The sequence below is a fragment of the Chiloscyllium punctatum genome, chromosome 34 (assembly GCF_047496795.1).
Source record: "Chiloscyllium punctatum isolate Juve2018m chromosome 34, sChiPun1.3, whole genome shotgun sequence".
Lineage (NCBI taxonomy): Eukaryota > Metazoa > Chordata > Chondrichthyes > Orectolobiformes > Hemiscylliidae > Chiloscyllium > Chiloscyllium punctatum.
The window spans coordinates 70,881,204-70,889,679 of NC_092772.1; the positions used below are offsets into that span (position 1 = coordinate 70,881,204).

The 8,476-nt window shown below is 43.1% G+C and overlaps 1 long non-coding RNA gene across 1 annotated transcript in view; it reads left to right on the forward strand.

Moving 5' to 3' along the window:
* LOC140458931 (uncharacterized) overlaps positions 1 to 1,197 on the forward strand; it is a 209,836-nt gene extending 208,639 nt beyond the window's left edge. Inside the window, exon 7 of the long non-coding RNA XR_011953784.1 lies at positions 576 to 1,197. This is a non-coding gene — a long non-coding RNA (uncharacterized lncRNA). The remainder of the gene's footprint in view (positions 1 to 575) is intronic.
* The last annotated feature ends 7,279 nt before the right edge of the window (positions 1,198 to 8,476 follow it).

The window sequence follows — 8,476 nt, forward strand, 5'->3', positions numbered from 1 at the left end:
AGCTGGGACAATTACAGTAATTAAAGCCCATTGGTTTGGTACGTGAATAAGCAGTGTTCAGTGGGATATGGGCCAAATGCTGGCAAATGGGACCACATTAATTTAGCACATCCAGTTGGCGTGGACAAGTTGGACCAAAGTTTCTGTTTCCATGGTGTATGACAGAATAAGGCCTTCATTCCAGGAAAAAAAAAGTGAAGCATTTTTACAAAGACTCGAAAACAATTGAGTATATTTACTATTCAATTTAGGGAATCATAGCTCTGTACAATGTATCGAATGTGGCCTCAGGAATGCTCTGTACAGTTGCAGTAAAATGTCCTGACAGACTTTGTAAAAGTAGAGGCATTCCATATACCTTCCTAAACACTCGCTACTTTTGCATAATAACTTTGTTTGGTGTCTGTACCTGGATTGATAAATCCCTTTGCACACTGAGTTTTGTGACCTCGCGCCATTTAAACAGTTTACTGTTGTTTTACCTTTCTTTCACAGTACAAACCTCGGTAGCCCAGCTTATACTGTTTCTGCTGAAGGATTGCGCACTAAACTCCCCTGTCTATATCCCATTACAGAATCTCTACTTCCACTTGACGTCTGATTGAATGACTATCCTGGTGGCTGAGCTAATTGAACTCCAATACAATCAGTGTCCACATCCAAGTCATTGACAGGTTCGAAATAGTTGTGGATCTTGCACTGATCTCTGAGGTACTACACGAAGTTCAAGTTTTCCAATCTGAAAATAAACATTTATCCCTTATGTCAATTTCCTGGTAGTTACTCAGGGCTCCACGTTCCTGTGAAGCAACCTAGAAAGGTTGGACGGCCTCCTCCTGTGCTGTGTATTGTACTCAAACGGCTGAATAACTTCATCCTCTCCTTTTATAAATTCTTAGTAGGAACAGAGATCTCCTCGTGTCTCATTGTACCGATCCTGACTGGCTGAATGGGATCTTCCTCTCTCTGTAACAGCCTCGAGAGGTTGAGTGAGAGAACAACACATGGGGCAGGAGCAGCAGTTGGCCACTCAGCCCCTCGAGCCTGCTGCACCATTCGGAATGTGCATTGTTGTCGTGATTGTAACTACACATCCCCTTCCTGTCTGTTCCCAATAAACATGGATTCTCTTGTTCATCAAAGGGCTATGGAACTCAACCTTGAGTGTTTTCAGGAACCCAGTCTTCACTGCTCCCAGGGGATGAGAACACCACAGATCACACAATCCTAAAGAGAAAGGAACATCCCCGTCTCAGTCTGAAATGGGAAGGTCCTTATTCTCAAAATTTGTTCCCCTCAAACCAATCACTACTGTTTCGAAACACAAGGACACGACAATTAGGAACAGATATAGACCATTCAGTCCCTCAAACCTGTTCACATTTCTATTAACTCTCTTCAATCAAATACGTACTAAATGTAGCCTCCACTGAAGTTAAAGGAATTCCAGATACTATAAGCTTACAAGAGTGTAGGAAATAAGAACATAGAAAAATACAGCACAGTACAGCCCTTCAGCCCACACTGTTGTGCCATGCTTTTAGCCTACTTTAAGATAAAACTAAACGATATACCCTTAATTTTAGTATCTTCCATGTGCCTATCCATGAGTCATTTAACTCTCCCTAATGTATGTGATTCGACTACCACCGCTGGTAGTGCATTCCACGCACCCACCAATCTCTGTGTAAAAAAACCTGCCTTTGACATCTACCAAAACCTTTCTCCAAACACCTTAAAATTATGCTCAACTCGTGACAATCATTTCCATCCTGGGAAGAAGTCTTTGGCTATTTACTCTGTTTGTAACTCTCACCATCTTGTTCAGCTCTATCATGTTACCTCTCATCCTTCTTTAATCCAATGAGTAAAGCCATAGGTCCCTCAAACTTTCTTCATAATACTAGCCCTCTAGTCCATGCAGCATCCTGGTAAATCTCCTCGACACCCGTTCTTCAGCTTCCACATCCTTTCTATAATGAGGTGATCAGAACATTTCAAATCTGGTCTCACCAGGGCTTTATAGACCTGCAGCATAATCTCCTGGCTCTTAAACTCAGTCCCACTGCTAATGAAAACCAACACAACATACGCCTTGTTAACAACTTAGGTGACAACTGAGAGACCTACAGGCATGGACCCCAAGTTCCGTTTGTTCCTCCACATTTCTACAAATACTGCACTTGACCCAGTAATCTGCATTCAAATTCGACTTCCAGAATGAATCCCTTCACAAAATTGGACATTGAAACAGAATTAGGCCGTTTAACTCCTTAGATTTGCTGAGCCGTTTGATCACGGTTAAAATGTTTCTCAGCCACATTCTCCTGCCTTCACCAACTGACCATTGATTCCCTTATTCACGAAAAACGTACTTATCTCTATCTTAAATAGACCACTGTGTTTGTGTGTAAATGTCCATCTCTGTATGTATATGTGCTGTGTGTTTAATGTGCCTATGTATCTTTGTGTGCATCTCTGTGAACTGATGGCTGTGTGGGTTTGGGGGTAAATCCATTGAAATTGAGATAAACCCCTACTCCCCCTCTCCACCTCTATGTCTGTCCCTATTAAGTTTATAGTCATACAATGCCACCCTCTTCTGGTCTCCCCATGACACTGAACAAGTGTCAGTTTTTTTCTCTCTGTCAGAGGACATCAAATACTGTGAATCTCTCACATTGCACGGCTGTTTGGCTTTGCAAATATCTCTGGAGGCACAGAACAGTTTTGTCTAATACCTCGATATATTACCATCACCACTGGGTCAGTTTCAGGACTTTTCAATCCTTTCTCACTTACACCTTGTAGGGGTGAATTATAACATATTTCAATTTAAAGAACATGTAATAAATTCATCGCATCACCTTACAGATGGTTTGGTCAGAATTGCTTGGACGCAGTTGCAGTGGAAATACTCTTTAAGGTGTACACTCTGTGTAACGAATAATCTTCAAAGACAAATCACTTCCACATTGCAGAGCGAGCACAGATATTACTCAGGAGCATTCGCGACTATGAGTGTCCTCAGTACAATGATGATCCTCCCTATATCCAACTCTGTGTGTGTGTGTGTGTGTGCATGTGCAGATGGTGCTGTCAGTTTGGATCGTGCTATAATCTACCTCCCTCTGCCCACCTCCTATACTGAATTCCTTCTGGTTTTCTCCCTCCACTGCCATTAATGCAGTAGAGTGTGAAGGCCAGCAGAGGTGGACACTGCATCACTTTAAACACCACAGAGGCTGGCAGATCTGCACACGGCACGCGGATACGCACAGAGACACGCAGATACACACAGGTATGAATATAGATACACAAGCACACATAGAGACTGGTGCGGTCACACAGATACTAAAGCAGACACACAGAGACAAATGCCGATACATTGATGCACATGCATACACAGATATACAGGCATCTGAACAGACAGATCACAAACACTGACGCACTGACGTTTATACAGAGATGGAGAATCTGCCAATATTTATTTTTCACGTGGTGACTTCCTCAATATTTCATTCGATCGTGTGGTGTGTGCCAATATTTCTGTTGATCCGTAGGTATTCTTCTGCAACATCGCTATAGCTTTCACATCTTTCCTATAACAAGGCGAACAGAACTGAACACAATGTTCCAAGTGTGCTGTTACGACACAGCAATGAACCTGTTTGTTAATTAAACCAAACACCCAGAAAAGCTCACCTTTCCTTAGAATCTGTTAAAGCACGAGTGACAGAGAACTCGAAAATTCCACTATTTAAAGAAAAATAATATCAATTTATTTCATAACTCTAAAAGTGAACATTGAACAACAAATATTCACAGCTCTAAGTTCCCTTTCTCTGAACTGTTTGTTATCTGCCTCCACCTCTATAACAATATACTGTTCCTTTTAAAAAATAACTAAATTAAAATTACATCATTTAATTTCAAAACCAGACAATTACTGCTGTGACTCGGATTACGAACCGAGGTTGCTCCGGCCACAACGCAGAGTACTAACCGCTAGACGATCACGGCATTCCACAGACGCACACACTGACAGTGCGCAATAAGTACAGTAGCATAGGAAATGTTAGGCAGCTTACCAAAGGCACAATATCAGTGCTTATCGAACAGTGGCAGATATGTGGGAACTCAGAATGGGCTGACCGCTTAACTTCAGTGCCCCAAGTGGCTGTGGTGATTTCATCATTAATATGCTGAAGGCTGAGATAAATAGATTTCTCCAAAACAGCAAAGACTACGGAGACATTGCAGCTTTTGTTGAAATATATGCTGCAATAGCAATGCAGTTTATCACCGGCTCCTCCACCAGCTCCCCACAGAAGTCAGTAAACACTGCTGCCATACAGTCCCAATTCCCAGCCCCAGAATCAGAGGAACTGAGTGGCACAGTCGCGAAGATCCAACTTGAAATCGAGATGGGAATGAGGTCGTACTCGATGGCTCCAGTGACACAACCGGAGAATGCACGGTATTTCTATAATGGTTTAGAGGCACAAGCAATTCAGAGGTTGGGAGTGCTCCTGGTCAAAGGTGGGGCAGAAGGGAAAATTTGTTCCCGTTTATGATAACATAGCAATCGACGGTGCATCTTGCTGAGACAGCTGAGTGCCACAACTAGAACGGGGGCGGCTGGTTTGAAGTTTGGTTTTACTTCACTATCACCCACTTCTATGGAATGAAGTGCTTTCACAATTTTTATTTCCAATTGTTTGATATCTCCCTGTAGTCTGAGGCTTTCTTCCTCATGGTTAATTGCATGATTAACTGTTGTATGATCTGCACACTGCTAAATCACGGCCATGACAAGTAAATAGGAATCGTTGATCTATATGAGAAAACAGGGGAACTAACAGCAGGCATGCTGCGTAGGTTTGCAGGTGACACCAGAATTGTAGACAGTGAGGAAGATTATCTGAGATTCAGAAGGATCTTAAACCAATGAGTCGTTGGACTGAAAAATGAAACATGGAGTTCATCTGGATAAATGGAAGGTATTCCATTTTGATACAGCAAAAAGAGTAGGGTTTTGCGTCATGTTGGAGAACACGGAAGCTAGGGATGCAGGTACATAAATCCTTGTCGTTTGCCACACATACAGACAGGATGGTTCAAAGGCATTTAACTTCCTTCCCTTCATTGCTCAGTCATTTGCGTATACTAGTTGGGACGTTAAGTTTAAGTTTTTCAGACATTGATGAGACCTCTTCTGGAATATTATGTCCAGTTCAGTTGTCGGAATGATATTATTCAGCTGGAGCAGGTTCAGAAAAGGGATACACGCATGGTGCTGTGCGTGGAAGGTTTGGGTTATAATGAAAGGCTGAGACTATTTTCAGATTCGAGATTTGGGGGCTGGAAATCCACAACAGGTAAGGCAGCACGGGAGGAGCAGGAGAACCAACTTTTCACGCAAGTGTCATTCATCAGGCTCTTGCCTGTAACGTCGATTCTCCTGCTCCTCAAATGCTGCCTGACCTGCTGTGCTTTCCCAGCACAACACTCTCGACTCTGACCGCTCATCTGCAGTTCTCAGTTCTCCTAGTTGAGACTGTTTTCACTCTAGGTGAGGGGTTTTAGCGGCGACCTGAGAGAAGTTTATGAGAGGGAAGTTAGAGTTAACGATAGCTGCCTTTTCCCAGGAGGGTAATTTCAAGAACGAGAGGGCATATGTTTAAGATGAAAAGAAAGATTTTTTTTTAAAAAGACAAAAGGCATTTTTCTAGAGAAGGTGTTTTACGTGTGTAATTAAAGTTATTATCTCTGTTTCTGAGGTTAGACGTGCATTTCACATTTTATTCGTCGAACTTAAACATCACCCTTTCCACGTCCCAGTCTCCAAGGCTGACAAGTTTAAAAATATCACCCCAACACCACCTTCTCCAGGTTGAAGTCTTGACTGTGTGGAAGAAACTGATACTGAGCTGATGCGAGCAAATGTAGCTGCCACCACCATTATCGGAGATACAGATCCAAAGAGCAAAATCATCTTTTAAACCCACCAGTTCAACGTTAAGGGCTCAACACGCTCCACTTGTGCCACTCAGCTGTCTTAGAAAGATGCACTGTAAATCGCTATGATAGTATAAACGGGGACAACCATTCCCATGAGCAGGAGCACACTCTCCTCGGAATTTCGTGCACCTCTATACCAGCACAGAAGGACGCACGCTCACCTATTGCATCACTGGAGCCAGAGAGTAACTCTGCGCACTCATTCCCATCCACATTTCCGGTTGGATCTGGGCGGCTGTGCCGATGTTAAGCTAAAATGATATTGAAGCTTACATTTCACCAATATCCTGTACTGTCCCGTGAGTCTTTTATGTTTTGTCGAAATCGATCAATCTCATTTTTCAACATTCTCATTCGAGGGATCTCCACAGTCTCTGAGGACATCGAACTGAAAGATTCAGCTCATTGTCAGTTCCCACATGTCTGTCACTGTTCGCTGAGTACTGATATTGTACATTTGCTGTTCTTCCGAACATTTCCTCTGCTAGTATACTTATTGCTGCTTGCAAGCATCCTGTTCTATGATTAATGTGATCGTGGTTGTCGGTATTTTGCATAGTGACCACAGCAACCTCGATTTGGAACCAAATCACGGCACTAAGTGTTCTCTCCGTTGTCCTTTTTGTGATTCACGTTAATAAATGAATTGTTTTATCTTCAAATTCCGCTCTCTCACATCTCTGCGTTTCATATATCAGGATTCAAACACACCCGTTGTCGGCGATTTATCTCCTTCCCACGATAATTAAACCTCCTTTCCGTCCCTCCCCCCATTTCTCTGAGGCAATGCCCAACCTATCACCCTCTTTCACATTCATACTGTTCTGTCTGTGCTGCTGCTGCGGTGACTGTTGTTGGGTGAACGTGACCCAATCCCACCATCGGGACCTTCAAACAAGTCGATCCATTTGGATCCAACGTTTGTGAAATCAATCACCATGTAGCAGCTTTTACTGACAATGGCCAGAGACAATTGTAGCGTCAGGCTCATGGAAAATACCCAGGGCTTTTTTGGTGAAAAGACATTTTATTGTTAAAGATCAGCTTTTATGGCTTTCTGCGTTGGTCTTGTGGTAATTTCATAGGACTGATAATCCAGAGACCGAGGTAATATTCTGGGCACTCGGGCTTGAATCCCACCATGCCATGATTGTCAAATTTGGATTCAAAAAATATCTGCAAGGAAGAATCTAATGACTACTATAGATCCATTGACATTTTTTTGAAAAAAACATATGTTTCACTGATGTCATTTCGGCATGGAATTTGCTATCCTTACTTGGTCTCGGCTGCATGTGACTTCAGACTCACAGCAATATGGTTGAGTCTCAACTGCCCTCTGGGCAACTAGGCATGGGTAATAAATTCTGCCTAGCCATAATCGCCCTCATACTTATCCAGAAATTTTAAATCAAATGCTCATTAGAATCAAACAAGAGTGTTGTGTGCAGTTTTGCAAGTCACACATGGATGTGGTCACCCTGAGAAAATTGCAGGAGTTATTTCCGGGGATACTGTTTGGGCTGAAGAGTTTCAGTTGTGAAGAAAGACAGGACAGAGTGGAGTGTTTGTCGCAGTGTAAAGGAGATGGAGACAAGACATGATTGAGTCAGGGCATGGATAGTGTTGACTGAACGAGTTTCCCGTTGATGGAGGGTTCGATCAGCAGGGGCCAGAGACATAAGGAGAAAGACAGAAAGGTTTGAGAAGACGTGCGAAAAACTTTATCAGCCAGTGGGTGGTTGGAATTTAGAATACACTGCCTGCATTTTTCAGAGTGGCATAAACCCTGAAAACCTGAATAAGTATTCAGATGTGAACTTTTGATGCCAAGACATGTAAGGCTGTGGGACAAGCATTATGAAATGGGATTCAGTTCATTGTGGGCACGTCTGTATGGGTGTGTCTATGTGGTTCGGGGTTTCTGTGAGTATGTGTGTGTGTCTGTGTGCAGCTGCATGTGCGCCTGTTTTTGAAAGTGTATGTGCATCTGTGAATGTATCTGTGTTTGACTGTGTGTGTGTCTGCTTCTATGTGTGTCTGTTTCTGTGAGTGTTTGTGCGTGTCTGTGTGTATGTGTGTGTGTCTGTGTATGTGTATCTGTAGGTATGTGTCTGTGTGTGTTTGTGTGTGTGTATCTGTGGGTGTGTGTGTCTGTGTGTGTGTCTATGTGTGTGTGCGGGTGTGTGTCTGTGTTTTTGTTTGAGTTTGTGTGCGTGTGTGTGTTGATGGTGCTGTGAGCTGCTGCCCTCCCTCTGTCCCTCCCAAACTAAACCGCTGACGCTTTTCACTCTCCACTCCCACCTGTACAGTGTTGTGGCAAGGCCAGCAGAGACTGGCAGCAACAGAAAGCTCAACAGGTCTGTCAGCATATGTGGACAGAAATGAAAGGACCCTTTCTCGGATCTTGTGTCAGGGGATATTACATCACTTTAAGCACGATAGAGATTGC